The following is a 20,377-nucleotide window of genomic DNA, read 5'->3' as shown; positions in this document are numbered from 1 at the left end:
TAGAGTACAGAGAAGAGTTAGTAGAATGTTACCTGGGTTTCAGCACCTGATTTACAAAGAAAGGTTGAACAAGTTAGGTCTTTATTCTTTGGAGCGTAGAAGGTTGAGGGGGGACTTGATAGAGGTATTTAAAATTATGAGTGGGACAGATAGAGTTGATGTGGATAAGCTTTTTCCATTGAGAGTAGGAGAGATTCAAACAAGAGGACATGAGTTGAGAGTTAGGGGGCAAAAGTTTAGGGGTAACACGATGGGGAACTTCTTTACTCAGAGAGTGGTGGCTGTGTGGAATGAGCTTCCAGTAGAAGTGGTAGAGGCAGGTTCGATATTGTCATTTAAAGCAAAATTGGATAGGTATATGGACAGGAAAGGAATGGAGGGTTATGGGCTGAGTGCAGGTCGGTGGGACGAGGTGAGAGTAAGCGTTTGGCATGGACGAGAAGGACCGAGATGGCCTGTTTCCGTGCTGTAATTGTTATATGGTTATAGGGTGTTCTGCAAAAGGCCCTTCAAGTCCCTTTTATCTCAGATTTTTGGATTTTCTCTATTTCAAAAATACTCCACACATTTATTTCTACTACCAAAGTGCATGATCATTCATTTTCCAGTATTATATTTCATTTGACATTTTCTCGCCCATTCTCCAAATCCGTCTGTCCTTCTGCATCATACCCGTTTCCTCAACACTACCTGTTCCTCCACCAGTCTTTGTGTCATCTGCAAACTTGGCAACAAAGCCATCTATTTCGTTATCTAAATCATTTATATACAGCATAAAAAATGTGGGCCCAACACTGACCCCTGCGGAACACCACTAGTCACTGGCAGCCAACCAGCCCAGGCCACTTTTATTCCCACTCGCTGACTTCTTCCAATCAGCCAATGCTCCAACCATCCTAGTAACATTCCTGAAATACCATGGGCTCTTAACTTGCTAAGCAGCCTCATGTGTGGCACCTTGTAAAAGGCCTTCTGAAAGTCCAAATATACAAAATCCACTACATCCCGTTTATCCATCCTACTTGTAATCTCCTCAAAGAATTCCAACAGGTTTGTCAGGCAGGGTTTTCCCTGATGGAAACCGCGCTGACTTTGTCCTATCTTGTCCTTGGTCACCGAGTATTCCGTCACCTCATCCTTGACAATTGACTCGAACATCTTCCCAACCATTGAGGTCAGGCTAACTTGTCTATAATTTCCTTTCTGCTGTCTTCCTCCTTTCTTAAAGAGTGGAGTGACATTTGCAATTTTCTAGTCCTCTGGCACCATGCCATTTCGAAGGATCATTTCCACTGCCACCACAATCTCTACTGCTCCCTCTTTCAGAACGCTAGGGTGCAGTTTCTCTGGTCTGGGTGACTTATGATCTTTTAGGTCTTCAGCCTTCTCCCTTGTAATAGTAACAGCACCCACTTCTCTTCCTTCCCACACTACAACATCAGGCATACTGCTGGTGTCTTCCACAGTGAAGACTGATGCAAAATTTTCATTTAATTCACCTGCCATCTCCTTGTTCCCCATTATTACTTCTCCTGCCTCATTTGGTAGTGGTCCTATATCCACTCTCATTTCTCTTTTAATTTCTACATACTAGAAAAAGCTTTCGCTATCCACTTTGATATTACTGTTAGCTTGCTTTTATATTTTATCTTTTCCCTTCTAATGATTCTTTTCATTGTTCTCTGTAGGTTTTTAAAAACTTCTCAATCCTCTGTCTTCCCAATCATTTCGCTTTGTTGTATGCCCTCTCGTTTGTTTTTACATCAGCTTTGAATTCCCTCGTCAGCCACAGTTGTACTATTTTACCATTTGAGTATTTCTTCATATTTGGAATACACATGTCCTGCACCTTCCTCATTTTTCCCAGAAACACATGACATTGCTGCTCTGCTGACATCCCTGCTCGCAGCTCCTTCCAATTTATTTTGGCGAACTCCTCATACCACTGTAATTTCCCCTACTCCACTGAAATATTGCTATGTCAGACTTTACTTTCTCCCTATCCAATTTCAAGTTGATCTCAATCACATTGTGATCACTAGTTCCTAAGGGTTCTTTACCTTAAACTCCCTGATCACCTCCGGCTCAGAATCAGAATCAGAATCGGGTTTGTTATCACCAGCATGTGACATGAAACTTGTTATCTTCACAGCAGCAGTTCAATGCAATACATAATCTAGCAGAGAGAGAAAAAATATAATAATAAATAAAATAAAACATAATAAACAAACAAGTAAATCAATTACGTATATTGAATAGATTATTAAAAAATGAGCAAAAACAGAAATACTGTATATGAAAAAGTGAGGTAGTGTCCAAAGCTTCAATGTCCATTTAGGAATCGGACGGCAGAGTGGAAGAAGCAGTTCCTGAATCGCTGAGTGTGTGCCTTCAGGCTTCTGTATCTCCTTCCTGATGATAACAGTGAGAAAAGTGCAAGCCCTGGGTGCTGCAGGTCTTTAATAATGGATGCTGCCTTCCTGAGACACCACAGAAACACGAGGAAACCTGCAGATGCTGGAAACTCAAGCAACACACACAAAAAATGCTGGTGAACGCAGCAGACCAGGCAGCATCTATAGGAAGAGGTACAGTCGACGTTTTGGGTTGAGACACTTCGTCAGGGCTAACTGAAAGAAGAGATAGTGAGAGATTTGAAAGTGGGAGGAGGGGGAGATCCGAAATGATAGGAGAAGACAGGAGGGGGAGGGATTGAGCTAAGAGCTGGAAAGTTGATTGGCAAAAGGGATACGAGGCCAGAGAAGGGAAAGGATCAGGGGACATGAGGCCTAGGGAGAAAGAAAGGGGGAGGGAACCCAGAGGATAAGCAAGGCTGTCCACCAGAGAAAGCAGGATCTCCCAGTGGCCACACATTTTAATTCCACGTCCCATTCTCATTCTGATATGTCTATCCACGGCCTCCTTTACTATCAAGATGAAGCCACACTCAGGTTGGAGGAATAACACCTTATACTCCATCTGGGTAGCTTCCAACCTGATGGCATGAACATTGACTTCTCTAACTTCCGTTAATGCCCCACCTCCCATCCCTTATTTGTTTGTTTGTTTATTTATTACTTATTTTTTTCCTCTCTCTCTTTTTTCTCCCTCTGTCCCTCTCACTATAACTGCTTGCCCTCAGATAAATTCAACCTCAGATACCTGCTTGTGCATGAATGTGGTCCAGAGTCACTGGGAATTAACATTTGTTTTATGTGCATGGATGTGAAGATGGAGGTATTTGAAAATTATATGTCTTTCAAAGGGAGCATTCTGAATAACATTGTATCTACAGCATTGTCCTGCTGTTACGTTTCATATTTAGCATATAAAAATGTCATGTAATATTGGGTCAGGCAGGCCTCTTCTTCCAAGAGTGTCTGGAGTATGATCTCTGCTGCTTGTTTTGCTGAATAAAGACTTCTATCACCACCAGCTTCACTGTCTCTCTGGTGACTTCGTTCACAGTAACAACAAGGGCTTTACCTGTGATGATCTAGTCTGTATCCATGCATTTTTGTAGGCTTTTCTATTCAAGGGTGTTTCCTATACCAGTCCGTGACACAACCCACACACTCATCCCACTGGTTTCCGTCCCCACTACTCCCCTCTGCCCTCCGCACCTCCCTCCCTTTAGTTCATGCTCCACCTTCCTCTCCCATCAGATTCCATTATCTTCAGCCTTTTGCCAGAATTCCATTCCCCATCCGCCTGTCCACCCGCTCACCTGGCGGCCCCTATCACCTGACAGCACCTGCTCTACCCCTTCCCTCGCCTTTTTACCCCGGTCACCTCCCCTCTGTCTTTCAGTCCACATGAAAGATCTCAACCTGTTACGCAACGTCGCCAGTTCCACTCGAGATAGAGCTTATTCTAAGCGCACGGGCGTTTGGGTAGGACATGTCTCCATTTCATTATTTGAAAGACGATCGCAACTGCCATTAAGCATAGTTTTCTTTTTTCAAAACATCAAAGCATGTGACCGTGAAATAGCAAATTCGTTCCCAATGTTCCCCAAGACTTCAGAGATACCGTACGGAAATAATAATTTATACGGCAATGACCGGTAAACATCACCATTCGGTGCAGGCGTAAGGCTGCTACGCTTTTGTTCCCAAAGTTTTCTGTGTTCAATCATAAAATTTATAACCTCCAAAATTTTACAGCTTTGATGAACCATCCACTTTAATTTTGTGTACAAAATGGACCTTTCCGAAATGTTTTCATGCGATTCAACCTCAGCACGTTTTTAAACAAAAACTTGACCAATGGTAGAGCACGTCGTATGATGGCTATGCGCGCAAACCAATGGGTGGCAACGTGCGGACCACCAATCAACCAATAGCGACAGGCGGTCTGCATGTTTCTCTAATCCCGTGAAAGATGGGTGGGAGGACCGTCGGTCCTTCTAACCAACGGCGGCAAGGATAGAAACCGGAAGGTGGGACGTCTGATTCACTAAATGTGTGTGTGTGTGTGTGTGTGTGTGTGTGTGTGTGTGTGTGTGTGTGTGTGTGTGTGTGTGTGTGTGTGTGTGTGTGTGTGTGTGTGTGTGTGTGTGTGTGTGTGTGTGTGTATATATATATATATATGTGTGTGGTGTGTGTGTGTGTGTGTGTGTGTGTGTGTGTGTGTGTATGTGTGTGTGTATATATATATATATGTATATATATCATTTAGAACACAGAACATAGAATAGTACAGCACAGTACAGGCCCTTTGGCCCACAATGTTCTGCCGACCCTCAAACCCTGCCTCCCATATAAGCCCCCACCTTAGATTCCTCCATATACCTGACTAGCAGTCTCTCAAACTTCACTAGTGTATCTGCCTCCACCACTGACTCAGGTAGTGCATTCCATGCACCAACCACTCTCTGAGTAAAAAACCTTCCTCTAATATCCCCCTTGAACTTCCCACCCCTTACCTTAAAGCCATGTCCTCTTGTATTGAGCAGTGGTGCCCTGGGGAAGAGGCGCTGGCTATCCACTCTATCTATTCCTCTTATTATCTTGTACACCTCTATCATGTCTCCTCTCATCCTCCTTCTCTCCAAAGAGTAAAGCCCGAGCTCCCTTAATCTCTGATCATAATGCATACTTTCTAAACCAGGCAACATCCTGGTAAATCTCCTCTGTACCCTTTCCAATGCTTCCACATCCTTCCTATAGTGAGGTGACCAGAACTGGACACAGTACTCCAAGTGTGGCCGAACCAGACTTTTATAGAGCTGCATCTGCATCATGGCTACTCTTAAACTCTGTCCCTCGACTTATGAAAGCTAACACCCCATAAGCTTTCTTAACAACCCTATCCACCTGTGAGGCAACTTTCAGGGATCTGTGGACATGTACCCCGAGATCCCTCTGCTCCTCCATACCACCAAGTGTCCTGCCATTTACTTTGTACTCTGCCTTGGAGTTTGTCCTTCCAAAGTGTACCACCTCACACTTCTCCGGGTTGAACTCCATCTGCCACTTCTCAGCCCACTTCTGCATCCTATCAATGTCTCTCTGCAATCTTCGACAATCCTCTACACTATCTACAACACCACCAACCTTTGTGTCGTCTGCAAACTTGCCAACCCACCCTTCTACCCCGACATCCAGGTCGTTAATAAAAATCACGAAAAGTAGAGGTCCCAGAACAGATCCTTGTGGGACACCACTAGTCACAATCCTCCAATCTGAATGTACTCCCTCCACCACCACCCTCTGCCTTCTGCAGGCAAGTCAATTCTGAATCCACCTGGCCAAACTTCCCTGGATGCAATGCCTTCTAACTTTCTGAATAAGCCTACCGTGTGGAACCTTGTCAAATGCCTTACTAAAATCCAAATAGATCACATCCACTGCACTACCCTCATCTGTATGCCTGGTCACCTCCTCAAAGAACTCCATCAGGCTTGTTAGACACGATCTGCCCTTCACAAAGCCAAGCTGACTGTCTCTGATCAGACCATGATTCTCTAAATGCCTATGGATCCTATCTCTAAGAATCTTTTCCAAGAGCTTTCCCACCACAGACGTAAGGCTCACTGGTGTATAATTACCCGGACTATCCCTACTACCTTTTCTGAACAAGGGAACAACATTCACCTCCCTCCAATCCTCCAGTACCATTCCCGTGGACAATGAGGACATAAAGATTCTAGCCAGAGGCTCAGCAGTCTCTTCTCTCACCTCGTGGAGCAGCCTGGGGAATATTCCGTCAGGCCCCGGGGACTTATCTGTCCTAATGTATTTTAATAACTCCAACACCTCCTCTCCCTTAATATCAGCATGATCCAGAACATCAACCTCACTCATATTGTCCTCACCATCATCAAGTTCCCTCTCATTGGTGAATACCGAACAGAAGTATTCATTGAGGACCTCGCTCACTTCCACAGCCTCCAGGCACATCTTCCCACCTTTATCTCTAATCGGTCCTACCTTCACTCCTGTCATCCTTTTTTTCTTCACATAATTGAAGAACGCCTTGGGGTTTTCCTTTATCCTACTCGCCAAGGCCTTCTCATGCCCCCTTCTTGCTCTTCTCAGCCCCTTCTTAAGCTCCTTTCTTGCTTCTCTATATTCCTCAATAGACCCATCTGATCCTTGCTTCTTAAACCTCATGTATGCTGCCTTCTTCCTCCTGACTAGATTTTCCACCTCACTTGTCACCCATGGTTCCTTCACCCTACCATTCTTTATCTTCCTCACCGGGACAAATTTATCCCTTACATCCCGCAAGAGATCTCTAAACATCGACCACATGTCCATAGTACATTTCCCTGCAAAAACGTCATCCCAATTCACACCTGCAAGTTCTAGCCTTATAGCCTCATAATTTGCCTTTCCCCAATTAAAAATTTTCCTGTCCGTTTGATTCTATCCTTTTCCATGATAATTATAAAGGCCAGGGAGCGGTGGTCACTGTCCCCCAGATCCTCACCCACTATCATTTATATATCATTTTTATATAAAAAGATCTGTGCTCTGATGTAATAGAACTATTATTTAAAGCAATAATCCTCTGATCCTTCCTGCAAAATGCTGTTAATGTTAAATCGTATTGAGATAACTTTTAAATCGTCCATCCCCTCTTGATTATGTCTTGTTGATTACAATATTCACACCTCCCATTGTTGTGTTTCTTTATAAAAAACAATGTACTTTAACCCCGTACAATGTCCTGACGAAGGGTCTCGGCCCGAAACGTCGACTGTACCTCCTCCGAGAGATGCTGCCTGGCCTGCTGCATTCATCAGCAACTTTGATGTATGGTACTTTAACCCTGCGTGCCCAAACCTCAGTCTCGATATTATAACCTCCTCCTTCCTACTCTTTCCTGCATTCCTAAACTACCCCACTTCTCTCTGGATACCATTTTAAATTGAAATAAGGTTTGTATTATCCCACATACAACCTCTGGTTTTCCCACTGAATGCAAATCTTTTAGACTCTGGATTGTTATGCTTGAATCAGACAATATTACAACTCGCATGGTCTCATTTTCTCCACCCACTGCAAAGCCAATAGTCCAGTTGTCATTTCACCTGTATACACTGAGAAATCATCATTTATCCTCTCCTGCATTTTCATGTTAAAATCAGGCACTACCAATCCTACCCCTAATCTACAACAGTGTTACCGTTTTTGAACATCTGTGTAAATTTGTAAATATCCCTAATTATTATTATTTACATAACATTCAACTATATCTTGATTTAAGTAGACTTCTCTACTTTTCCATCTCTTTCTGAATAATGTAGGATCCACCTCTGGTGCTTCACACAGTCATGGAGTCAGCCCAGGAAAAGACACTGTATCACTCAGGGCCTTATTACTAATTCCTGTCATTTCTGCTTTCCCTTCAATAGTCCGTGCAAAATCTCTTAATTTCCTTCTTTCCTTTTCCCAGCATCGATCTAAAACCTGTTAACTTGGATGATTTTCTCCAGGCCCTTGTACATTTACCCAATATGTTAACACAAGCTGTGATCTTCTCAGTTCCAGAGGTGTCTCTCCCAACTCCACCTGCATTGCCACCACTGGTGTTGTCCTCATTGCCCCACTGATTAACCTTACTTTCTTACTTTGGGTTTTTATTTCTTTAATACATGTTGACCATGTGAGTTTTTTTATCAAACCAAATTCCTAAAAATTTAAAAGGGTCTGCAGTTTCTAATTTTAATTGATAATCAATTAAATGTAGAGATAAGGCTGAGGATCGAGTTGTTGATTTTCAAACAAAGGCAGTCTTTAGTGAGACTGCTGGCAAGTAGAGGCTGATGACAGGGCAAAACTGCAGTCAATGGGATGCAAAAGGGGGCCAAAAATCAAAAAAAGGTGATGAAGACTGGATTGAAAGTGTTATCTTTGAATTCAGACAGTATACAGAATAAGATAGATTAACTTGTAGCACAGCTACAGATTGGCATGTATGACAGTGTGGGCATCACTGAATTATGGCTGAAAGAAGATTATAGTTGGGAGCTTGATATCCAGGGATACACATTGTATCGAAAGGACAGGCAGGTTGGCAGAAGGCGAGGTGTGCCTGTGTTGGCAAAAAAATTGTGGTGTGCCTGTGTTGGCAAAAAATTAAATGAAATCATTCGAAAGAGGTGACATAGGATGGGAAGGTGTAGAATAATTCAGGGTATACCAAGGAGTATTACGGTTAAGGGTGATGAAATGAGAGCATGGATCAGTACATGGAACTACAATGTTGTAGCCATTACTGAAATTTGGTTGAGTGAGGGGCAGAAATGGGTGATTAATGTACCAGGTTTTTGAAGTTTTAGAAAAGATAGAGGAGGAGATAAAGTGGGGGTATTGCATTAACAGTCAGGGACAATATCACAGCTGCACGCAGAGGAGACATAATGGCGAGGTCAGAAACTGAGTCCATTTGAGTGAAACTCAAGAACAGGCAGGGTACAATCACACTGATGGGATTGAACTTGGGGACGCAGCCTCAAGATTTGGGGGAGTAGATTTAGGATGGAAATGAGGAGGAACTGTTTATCCCAGAGAGTGGTGAATCTCTGTGAATTCAATGCCTAATGAAGCAGTGGAAGCTGCAGGAGCTTGTCAGTGGCACTGTGTCCGATCACCACCCAGTGTTGATCAGTAGGCAGACACCACCTCCCCTCGTCTTGCCTGAAGACGCCGTGCGGTCCATCCGATGGACCGAAAATCCCTCCAGTCAGATGGCACAGTCGGGTGTGGCAAGGGAGAGGCAGGTCTCAGTGAAACAGAATACACAGCAGTTCCTCATCTCCCTGCAGTAGGTGAATCTCGCTTTAAGATCATCCACCTTGTTCTCTATGGCTTGCACATTAGCTAGTAGGATGGTGGGCATAGGGACCCTGAAGCCCCTCAGCTTCAATCTGACCAGCAGCCCAGCTCTTTTCCCACGCTTCCTCAGTAAATAGAGCATCTTTCCAGGTTTCCGTCGATGCAGTGTATTGTTGTCAGCTCTTTGAGATAGGTGGACGCATCCCGCGGGAATCGATCGGCTGGTCGCGTCGTTGGACACTCCAGGTCGGGCCGAGTGGGGGAGTCTTCGCTGCCACTTCCAGCTGCCGGGGGCCTGGGCTGTCGATTGGGTCGGACCCCGAAGCCGACACTTAATCCCGGATGGCCGGGCTCCTGGCTGAAACAAGTCTGTAAACCGACTCACGGTTGCGGAGGCCTCCACTCCAGCCGAGCCTCGGGCTCGATTTCCGAGGTTGGCGGTGGAGGTCTCATCTTCCAGCAGCTGTGGATGGCCACCAACGGGGCTTTACGGTGGTCGCTCCGGGGAAGCGTCTGGGGCACCTTGAGGTCTCCGCCGTCACTTCTGTGTGGTCGTCTGCGCCGGAGAGGTGCTGGTCGGAATGGGCCGTGTCTCCAAGCGCTCCGGCACGGTAGCAGACCGCGGGTCTCCGGGAATGTGGTCGGGTCCAGGTACAGTCCGGAGTTTAAGAAGCAGTTGTGGCGCGGTGGTCTCCATCTGGGTCAGTAGCTTCGCCAGAGTGCTGTTGATCTTTATCTTTATAAATTGGAGTTTTAGAAGGGTTTCTCGTTACAGGACAGTGGAGAGGGCAGTTTGCTCCGGAGAGCTGACGCAAAGTCGCCAGTTACAGGCGGCATTTTCGACAAACTGCACAGGACCGAAAGAAGGGTCGCAAATTTAGTTGGATCCAACTTGGGTATGAGCCTACAACGTACCCAGGACATCTTCAAGGTGTGGTGTCTCAGAAAGACGGCGTCCATTATTAAGGACACCCAGCACCCAGGGCATTCCCTTTTCTCACTTTTACCATCAGTGGGACGTACAGAAGCCTGAAGGCTCACACTCAGCGATTCAGGAACAGCTTCTTCTCCTCTACCATCCGATTCCTAAATGGCCATTGAACCCTCGAACACTCCCTCACTTGTTTAATATATATTATTTCTGTTTTTGCATGATTTTTAATCTATTCAATATACATACACTGAAATTTATTTATTCATTACGACCCGGATCTGGGCCGTACCCTCCAAATATCCGGTCCTGCCTCTCGGATTTTTTGCACTACCTTACTTTCCATTTTCTATTTTCTATTTATGATTTATAATTTAAATTTTTAATATTTACTCTCAATTTGTACTCCAGGGAGTGGGAAGTGCAGAATCAAATATCGCTGTGATGATTGTGTGTTCTAGTATCAATTATTTGGTGACAATAAAGTATAAAGTATTTATTTTTTCTTTTATATTATGTATTGCATTGAACTGCTGCTGCTAAGTCAATAAATTTCACGACACATGCTGGTGATAATAAACCTGATTCCAATTCTGATTCCGGATGTTGAACTGACCGATGAATCAATGGGATTGGGAGTAGTGACTGATACCGTCACAGTCCTCCCGATACTGGACGGTCTTAGCAGTCCTGATAGTTGCAGCCTGGGACATTCAATCGTGCCCACAGAACCTCGTCTCTGTCCCGCTGTCTGAGGAATCTCCTATCATCACTGCATTCCTCTTCACCTCTCTGCTTTTCTGCGCCCCATCACGAGATCAGTGCCAGAGACCCGGTTCCTCTGGCTCCCCGCTGGCAGGTCAGCCCCCCAATATTATCTGAAGTTAAATACTTATTATTGAGGAGAACAGCCACAGGTGTTCTCTGCAGAAACTGTCCATTTCCCCTTCTTTGCCTGACATTCGCCCAGTTATTTGTCTTCCCCATACTAAGGGTAACTACTTCCTTGTACCTCCTGTTGATCACCTCCTCATTTTCCCGTATGAGTTGAAGGTCATTGAGCTGCAGCTATAATTCCTCAATACATTCTCTCAGTTGCTGCAACTCAGTGCACCTGGAGCAGATGTGTTCACGTGGGAGACTGGAGTCTCCCAGACTTCCCACATCCCACACAGAGTGCAAAATACTGCCCCTGGAGCCATTCCTACTAAACTACTATGCCCTAATAGATGAGGAATGAACTAATGGGAACAGAAAGAGAGAAACCTTATGGTCTTATGGAAGGTGGAGCAGGACTAAACAGAGGAAATCCATGAGACATAATCTCTCACACACAGAGCCTTGCTCACTAATCCTAATCTACCCCAAGGCCATTTGGCCCATCGAGTCTGTTTCGCCATTTTATCATGGCTGATCCATTTTCCCTCTCAGCCCCAATTGTCTGTCTGCTACCCATGTCTCTTCATACCCTGATTAATCAAGAATCTATCAACCTCTACCTTGAATATGCCGAGACTTGGCCTCCACAGCCGCCTGTGGCAGTGAATTCATCTTCTAAAATAAACCCCTATTTTCTGAGGCTGTATCATCTGGTCTTAGACTCTCCAGTCATGGGAAACATCCTCTCCACATCCACTCTTAACATGGCTTTTCAACATTTGATCGGTTTCAATAAGGTCACCCCTCATTCTTCTGAATTCCAGTGAGCACGTGAAATGCTCATCATGTGACAAGCCTTTCAATCCCAGAATCATTTTTGAGAATCTCCTTTGAACTCCCCACTATGTCAGCACATTTTTTCTCAGATAAGGGGCCCAAAATTGCTCACAGTACTCCGTTAGGCCTCACCAGTGCTTTGTAAAGCCTCAACATTACATCCTTGCTTTTATCTTGTAGTCCTCTTCAAATGAATGCTGACATCACTTTTGCCTTCCTCACCACCCACTCAACCTGCAAATTAACCTTTAGGGAAGCCCACACAATGACTCCCAAGTTCATTTGCACCTCAGATTTTTCAATTTTCTGTCCATTTAGAAAATTGTATGTCCTTTTATTTCTTCTAGCAAAGTGCATGACCGTTCAATACCGAACGTTGTATTCCATCTGCCAGTTCATTGCCCATTCTGCCAATCTGGCTTCGTCCTTCTGTAGCCTCTGTACTTCCTCAAAACTACCTGCCCCTCCACCCATCTTGTATCATGTGCAAACATTGCAACAAAGCCACCAATCCTGTCACCCAAGACTCTGACATTTTATGTTAAAGGGAGCAGTCCCACCACTAGTCATCGGCAGCCAAACAGAAAAGGCTCCCTTTATTCCCATTCTTTGCCTCATATCAATCAGCCACTTTATCCGTGCCAGTGTCTTTGCTGTAATATCTTGATCGCTTAACTTGTTAAGCAGCCTCATGTGCAGCAACTTGTCAAAGCCCTTCTGAAAATCCAAGTACACAATATCCACCAATTCTTCTTTGTCTGTTCTACTTGATATTTCTTCAAAGAATTCCAACAAATTTCGAAGGCAAGGTGTTGCTTGAGAAAACCATGCTGACTACAGCCTATTTTATCAAGTGCCTCCAAGTATCTGGAAACCACAACCTTCGCAATCGACTCCAATTTCTTCCCAACCCCTGAGGTCAGAATAACTGGCCTACAATTTCCTTTCTTCTGCCTCTTTGCTTCTTGAAAAGTGGAGTGACTTTTGGAAATTTCCAGTCTTCCAGAATTATTCCAGAATCTATTGATTCGTGAAAGATCATTACTCATGCCTCCAAAGTCTCTTCAGCCAAGTAACGGGAGCATCACCCACTCCTGCTCCCGACACTCTCGAAGTTCCACCATACTGCTCGTGCCTTCCACAGTGAAGACTGATGGAAAATATTTGCAACACACATCAAAGATGCTGCTGAACGCAGCAGGCCAGGCAGTATCTCTAGGGAGAGGTGCAGTCGACGTTTCAGGCCGAGACCCTTCGTCAGGACTAACTGAAGGAAGAGTGAGTAAGGGATTTGAAAGTGGGAGGGGGAGGGGGAGATCGAAAATGATAGGAGAAGACAGGAGGGGGAGGGATGGAGCCAGGAGCTGGACAGGTATTTGGTAAAAGGGATACGAGAGGACAGGTCGGGGGGGGAACCCAGAGGATGGGCAAGGGGTATATTCAGAGGGACAGAGGGAGAAAAAGGAGAGTGAGAGAAAGAATGTGTGAATAAAAATAAGTAACAGATGGGGTACGAGGGGGAGGTGGGGCATTAGCGGAAGTTAGAGAAGTCGATGTTCATGCCATCAGAACAACAGGAATTCTGCAGATGCTGTAATTTTAAGCAACACACATCAAGGTTGCTGGTAACAACAGGAATTCTGCAGATGCTGTAAATTTAAGCAACACACATCAAAGTTGCTGCGTCCGAAGCTCCCGATGTGGCCTCTTATATATTGGCGAGACCCGACGCAGACTGGGAGACCGCTTTGCTGAACACCTACGCTCTGTCCGCCAGAGAACGCAGGATCTCCCAGTGACCACACATTTTAATTCCACATCCCATTCCCATTCTGACATGTCTATCCACGGCCTCCTCTACTGTAAAGATGAAGCCACACTCAGGTTGGAGGAACAACACCTTATATTCCGTCTGGGTAGCCTCCAACCTGATGGCATGAACATCGACTTCTCTAACTTCCGCTAATGCCCCACCTCCCCCTCGAACCCCATCTGTTACTTATTTTTATACACACATTCTTTCTCTCACTCTCCTTTTTCTCCCTCTGTCCCTCTGAATATACCCCTTGCCCATCCTCTGGGTTCCCCCCGCCTTCTCTTGCTTCCCGGACCTCCTGACCCATGATCCTCTCGTATCCCTTTTGCCAATCACCTGTCCAGCTCCTGGCTCCATCCATCCCCCTCCTGTCTTCTCCTATCATTTTGGATCTCCCCCTCCCCCTCCCACTTTCAAATCTCTTACTCACTCTTCCTTCAGTTAGTCCTGACGAAGGGTCTCGGCCTGAAACGTCGACTACACCTCTTCCTAAAGATGCTGCCTGGCCTGCTGCATTGACCAGCAACTTTGAAAAGTATTCTAAAGGCAAGGTGACTCAGCCATGCCGAACAAGGAAAGTCAAGGCCAACATAAAACCAAAGAGAGGGCATATAACTGAGCAGAAATTATTGGGAAGTTAGTGTTATAAGCTGGGCAGGGATGGCGGACCCAAAAGCAACACAGGGACTAGGTTTATCGAGATAGGAAGGTGAGTAAGGAAGAGACAATGCTTGAAATTGACACAGTCCCTGGATGAGTCTAGGGTTCAGGGCCAGGGCTGGGACTTGGACTAGAAACACAGGACCCGGACAGGGAACTTGGAACGAGGAGCCTGGACTAGGAACACGGAACTCCGGAACCAGAACCTGGACAAGGACCCGGAACCTGGGTCTTGGTTTGGACTTGAACTCAGAACTGGAACCCGGGTCTGGGCTAGGATTCGGGACTAGGATCTTGGCAAGGGCAGGACGTGGCTACAGGTCAGGACGAGGTACCCCAATGGTGGGTGAGGAACCCCTGGGCTGGCTGAGGAACCAGAACTAGTTGAGGACACAAAGCTCAGATTTGGACCAGGCTTGGTCTTGGAACACAGAGCATTGGACTTCAACTGGACACTCAGAGCCTTGGACGTGAGGTACTCCAGGGCAGGACATGGCTCTTGGACTAGTTCTGGCTCGGCTCTTGGACTCGGCTTTGTTAGGCTCTGGGACGCGGGGCCGGGACCCTTTCTGCTGAGGATACTTGCCAAGGGAACTGCCAAGGTAAACTGCCAAGGGACTCCTGGACTGGATGAGAACACGAAGCCTGGACTTGGACAGGACTGAAAAACAGCGCCTGGAACTTGGAACACAGAACACAGAGCCGGGACCCCTCCTTGGGAACAGTACCAAGGGCCGGGACTCTTCTTTGACACAGACACAAAACACGGGGACACAAAGAGATAGTTCCAAACTCAACAATAAATAGTTCCTTATCTTGGCATGACAAGGCTCCGGTCTCACTCTGGCAGTTGAACTTGACGGGGATGCAGGCAGGGCTTCAGAAGGAAGGGGAAGGGAACAGTCCAGTAGGGAATTCTTGGTTTGAGAGGTATTTATGTGCCAGCCCAAAACGAGAATCAGGTGCCTCAGTTAAGGCACCCAATAGAACTGGGGAAAACAGGGAAAACCCGGAATATGGATCGATTGAACAGACCGTGAACTGGAATGCAGACTTCACGGACAAAGGCCACGACAGCTGGAGGAATGGGAAGCTTTTGAGAACCAGCATCAGGTAACTGAAAGAGTCTGTAAGAAGGTAAAGGTGGAATACGAAAGTTAGATAGCCAATAATATTAATGAGGATACCAACAGTCTCTTCAGATATATGAAGTGTAAAAGAGAGGTGAGAGGTCATATCGGCCCACTGGAAAACGATGCTGGGAGGGTGGTAATGAGGGACAAGGAAATGGCCAAAGAACTGAATAAATACATTTCATCAGTCTTCACTGTGGAAGACACAATCAGCATGGTAGAAGTTCCAGGTGTCAGGGGTCATGAAGTGTGCTACCATTACCATGGAGAAGATTCTTGAGAAACTGAGGTAGATGAGTCACCTGGAGCAGATGGTACACACCACAACATTCAGAAAGAGGTGGCTGAAGACAATATAGAGGCATTAGTAATGATCTTTCAAGAAGCACTGGATTCTGGAATGGAGGACTGGAAAATTGCAAATGTCACTCCACTCTTCAAGAAGGGAGAGAGACAGAAGAAAGGAAATTATTGGCGAGTTTGTCATGGGGGAGGGGCAGGTAGTTTTTAGGGAGGCTACAGAAAGACTGAAGCAGATTAGCAGACTGGGCAAAGAAGTGACAGATGGAATACAGTGTCAGCAATTGTATGGTCATGCTCTTTGGTAAAAGAAATTAAAGCTTTAACTATTGACTGAGTGGACAGAACATACAAAACTCTGAGGCACAAAGGAATTGAGAGCCAATGAGCAGTATTCTCTGAAGGTTAATTTGCAAGTTGAGTCCGTGGTGAGGAAGGTAAATGAGATGTTAGCATTCATTTCCAGAGAATTGGAATATTAAAACCAGGATGTAATGTTGAGACTTTATAAAACACTGTTGAGGCCTCACTTCATCTTCCATCAGATTTTATTATCTTCAGCCTTTTGTCACTCCCACCCATCACCTACCAAGGGGGAGCAGTTATCAGGACAGAGTTAAAAGATTTGATGGGAACAGAAGGAACAAGTTTTTCAACCAGAGGACGGTCTGCATATGGAATCAGCTGCCTGATGAAGTGGGTGAGGCAGATACAAGAACAACACTAAAAAAACACTTGGACAAGAACATGAATTGATAGGATTCAGAGCAGGAGTTCCTAACCTTCGGTACATGGACCCCTTGCTTAATGGTATCGGTCAATGGCATAAAAGGGTTGGGAACACTTGCTTTACAGGGATGTGGGGTACGCACTGGTAAATGGGCAACTTAGATGCGAAACTTGGTCCACATTGACCAGTTGGGCCAAGAGTCCTATTTCCATGCTCTATGACTCTGCATGAGATGTTCCAGTTTGTGAAGTCAAACCAGGCAAAGTTTTTCACAGTAAACAGTTGGGTCCTGGGGGTGCTGATATTCTCCAGGGGAGCCAACACCTTGACAGCATTAGAATTGATTTCTTCAGCATCCAATAACTGCTCCCCTCCTCTGTCCCTTACCTCCCGCCTCCTAATCTCCCTGACCCACAACACCGTCTCTTTCTCATCCTCCACTCTCTGTATCGTTCTGGTCATACCATGGGCTCTTAAGTTGGTAAGCAGCCTCATGTGTGGCACCTTGACAAAGGCCTTCTGAAAGTCCAAAGTTCAAAGTAAATTTATAATCAGAGTACATAGATGACGCCATATATTACCCTGAGATTTATTTTAGACCAGAAGACATAGAAGCAGAATTAGGCCATTTGGCCCATCTAGTCTGCTCCACCATTCAATTATGGCTGATCCTTTTTTTATCTCCTCCTCAACCTCAGTTCCCAGCCTTCTCCCCACAACCTTTGATATCATGTCCAGTCAAGAACCTATCAATCTCTGCCTTAAATACACACAAAGTTCTGGCCTCCACAGCTGCATGTGGGAATAAATTCCACAGATTCGTCACCCTCTGGCTTAAGAAATTTTTCTGCATCTCTATTTTGAATGGACGCTCTTCTATCCTGAAGCTGTGCCCTCTTATCCTAGACTCTCCCACCATGGGAAACAGCCCTTCCACATCTACTCTGTCCAGGCCTTTCAATTTTCAACAGGTTTCAATGAGATTCCCCCTCATCCTTCTGAATTCCAGCGAGTACAGACACAGAAGCATCAAATGCTCCTCATATTATGACACTTTCATTCCTGGAATCATCCTTGTGAACCTCCTCTGGACCCTCTCCAATGCCAGCACATCTCTTCTAAGATGAGGAGCCCAAAACTGTACACAATATTCAAGTTGAGGCCTCACCAGTGCCTTATAATGCCTCAGCATCACATCCCTGCTCTTGTTTTCTGGACCTCTTGAAATGAATGTTAACATTGCATTTGCTTTCCTCACCACCGAATCATCCTGGCGGAGAAACTCACCTGGTCCCTCAACACCAGCTCCATAGCAAAGAAAGCCCAGCAGCGTCTCTACTTTCTGCGAAGGCTGAGAAAAGTCCATCTCCCGGCCCCCATCCTCACCACATTCTACAGAGGTTGTATTGAGAGCATCCTGAGCAGCTACATCACTACCTGGTTCGGAAGTTGCATCATCTCGGATCGCAAGACCCTGCAGCGGATAGTGAGGTCAGCTGAGAAGATCATCAGGATCTCCCTTCCCACCATTACAGACATTTACACCACGCGCTGCATCCGTAAAGCAAACACCATTATGAAGGACCACACGCATCCCTCATACAAACTCTTCTCCCTTCTGTAATCTGGCAAAAGGCACCGAAGCGTTCAGGCTCTAACGACCAGACTATGTAACAGTTTCTTCCCCCAAGCCATCAGACTCCTCAATACCCAGAGCCTGGACTGGCACCAACCTACTGCCCTCTACTGTGCCTATTGTCTTGTTTATTATTTATTGTAATGCCTGCACTGTTTTGTGCACTTTATGCAGTCCTGGGTAGGTCTGTAGTCTAGTGTAGTTTTTGCATTGTTTTACGTAGTTCACTGCAGTTTTTGTATTGTTTCATGTAGCACCATGGTCCTGAAAAAGGTTGTCTTGTTTTAACTGTGTACTGTACCAGCAGTTATGGTCGAAATGACAATAAAAAGTGACGATTTGACTTGAAAGTTTACCTTTATATTTTGGAAGGACTAATCAAAATAGGACATACATGGTAAATGGTACGGTACTGAAGAATCCAGTAGAACAGAGTGATCCAGGAATAATGGTGCATAGTTCCCTGAAGGTGGAATCTCATGTGGATAGGGTGGTGAAGAAAGCTTTTGGTATGCTGGCCTTTATAAATCAGAGCATTGAGTATAGGAGATGGGATGAAATGTTAAATTGTACAAGGCATTGGTAAGGCCAAATTTAGAGTCTTGTGTACAGTTCTGGTCACCGAATTACAGAAAAGATGTCAACAAAATGGAGAGGGTCCAGAGAAGAGTTAGTAGAATGTTACCTGGATTTCAGCACCTGAGTTACAGAGAAAGGTTGGACAAGTTAGGTCTTTATTCTTTGGAGCGTAGAAGGTTGAGGGGGGACTTGATAGAGGTATTTAAAATTATGAGTGGGACAGATAGAGTTGACGTGGATAAGCTTTCTCCATTGAGAGTAGGGGAGATTCAAACAAGAGGACATGAGTTGAGAGTTAGGGGCAAAAGTTTAGGGGTAACACAAAGGGGAACTTCTTTACTCAGAGAGTGGTGGCCGTGTGGAATGAGCTTCCAGTAGAAGTGGTAGAGGCAGGTTCGATATTGTCATTTAAAGAAAAATTGGATAGGTATATGGACAGGAAAGGAAAGGTTTATGGGCTGAGTGCAGGTCGGTGGGACTAGGTGAGAATAAGCGTTCGGCACGGACTAGGAGGGCCGAGATGGCCTGTTTCAGTGCTGTAATTGTTATATGGTTATAGGGTCTTCTGCAAAAGGCCTCACAAGTCCCTTTCATCTCAGATTTTTGGATTTTCTCCCTGTTTAGAAAATACTCCACACATTTATTTCTCCAACCAAAGTGCATGATCATTCATTTTCCTCCATTATATTTCATTGGCCACTTTCTCGCCCATTCCCCAAATCCGTCTGTCCTTCTTCATCATACTAGTTTCCTCAACACTACCTGTTCCTCCACCAGTCTTTGTATCATCTGCAAACTTGGCAACAAAGCCATCTGTTTCATTATCTAAATCATTTATATACAGCATAAAAAATGTAGGCCCAACACTGCCCCTGTGGAACACCACTAGTCACTGGCAGCCAACCAGCCAAGGATCCTTCTGTTCCCACTCGCTGACTTCTTCCAATCAGCCAATGCTCTACCCATCCTAGTAACGTTCCTGAAATACCATGGGCTCTTAACTTGCTAAGCAGCCTTATGTGTGGCACCTTGTCAAAGGCCTTCTGAAAGTCCAAATATACAACATCCACTTCATCCCCTTTATCGATCCTACTTGTAATCTCCTCAAATAATTCCAACAGGTTCGTCAGGCAGGGTTTTCCCTGATGGAAACCGTGCCGACTTTGTCCTATCTTGTCCTGGGTCACCGAGTACTCCGTCACCTCGTCCTTAACAATTGACTCGAACATCCTCCCAATCATTGAGGTCAGTCTAACTTGTCTATAATTTCCTTTCAGCTGCCTTCCTCCTTTCTTAAAGAGTGGAATGATATTTGCAATTTTCCAGTCCTCTGGCACCTTGTCAGAGTCCAATGATTTTCGAAGCATCATTTCCACTGCCACCACAATCTCTAATGCAACCTCTTTCAGAATGCTAGGGTGCAGTTTCTCTGGTCTGGGTGATTTATGATCTTTTAGGTCTTCAGCCTTCTCCCTTGTAATAGTAACAGCACCCACTTCTCTTCCATCCCACACTACAACATCAGGCATACTGCTGGTGTCTTCCACAGTGAAGACTGATGCAAAATTTTCTTGTAATTCATCTGCCAT

General features: G+C 45.2%; 1 long non-coding RNA gene across 1 annotated transcript in view; it reads right to left on the bottom strand.

The window, feature by feature from the left end:
* The window catches only part of LOC140203907 (uncharacterized), a 156,145-nt gene that overhangs the window by 65,143 nt on the left and 70,625 nt on the right, over nt 1–20,377 (bottom strand). The window contains exon 3 of the long non-coding RNA XR_011887418.1: nt 2,061–2,176. This is a non-coding gene — a long non-coding RNA (uncharacterized lncRNA). The remainder of the gene's footprint in view (nt 1–2,060; nt 2,177–20,377) is intronic.

The sequence above is a fragment of the Mobula birostris genome, chromosome 10, assembly GCF_030028105.1.
Source record: "Mobula birostris isolate sMobBir1 chromosome 10, sMobBir1.hap1, whole genome shotgun sequence".
Classification (NCBI taxonomy): Eukaryota; Metazoa; Chordata; class Chondrichthyes; order Myliobatiformes; family Myliobatidae; genus Mobula; species Mobula birostris.
This window is presented reverse-complemented; position numbering and strand designations above follow the sequence as displayed.